The sequence below is a fragment of the Triticum aestivum genome, chromosome 2A (genome assembly GCF_018294505.1).
Source record: "Triticum aestivum cultivar Chinese Spring chromosome 2A, IWGSC CS RefSeq v2.1, whole genome shotgun sequence".
Lineage (NCBI taxonomy): Eukaryota > Viridiplantae > Streptophyta > Magnoliopsida > Poales > Poaceae > Triticum > Triticum aestivum.
In genome coordinates, this window is record NC_057797.1 from 768,961,846 (window position 1) to 768,962,690 (window position 845).

Below are 845 nucleotides of genomic sequence, written 5' to 3' on the forward strand. Positions count from 1 at the left end.
AGGAGGTGGCGGCAGCGAGGAGCCGAGGAAGGAGGAGTGCGGGTTAGGGTTTGGGAGGGATGGGATCGGGGGTGGGTGGGAGACGAAAGGGGGTGTGGGAGGGATGGGATCGGGGTGGGTGGGTCTGTGGGGTTTCCCCATTTCATTTTCTTTTTTTCTTTTTCCTTCTCTATAGATAAATGGATGGATGGATGTGGGATGATGGATGGATGGGCGCCATGTCATCAATCCGTGTCAAACCAACTCCACCAATGGGAATAGAGTATATGTGATTTGTGTATTTTAATTTGTTTTTCTTCTACTTTTGCACATGATTTTTTTTAAAAATGGTCTCACATTGTGCACAAGTTTGTATCTTGAATGACCAAAAATGCTGACTAAGGAATTTTTCATTTTCTTTGCACGAAAAAATCATTTTCCATTTTTCGAATGCCCAAAATGCGATTTTTTTGTGAAGAACATACCAAATAATTGTTGCAAAATTGGAACAAAACAATTTTCTAAAATAGTAGACCATATTTAATTCGCAATTGACCAAATGGTAGGGTGTTAAAAGCTTTTATCCACCTCTCGTGAAAAAGACAAATTTCTGCCGATTCAGTTGGAAGCGGGTCAAATTTGAACTGGAGCTGCCTCATAGTTTGCTTTTTATTTTTTTCAAAAATCATTTCTAGGTACATAAGCATCTATTTAATCAGAGAAACATCAAAAGTTTTGCAAGATTCAACCACTAGCTAGGAACGGTCAAGCCCGTCGTTTTGACTGCATTTTGAAACGGGCATAAAAAATTCAAAAAAAATCAAAAAATTGGGAAACATTCGCATTGTGTCATTATATGTGACCAA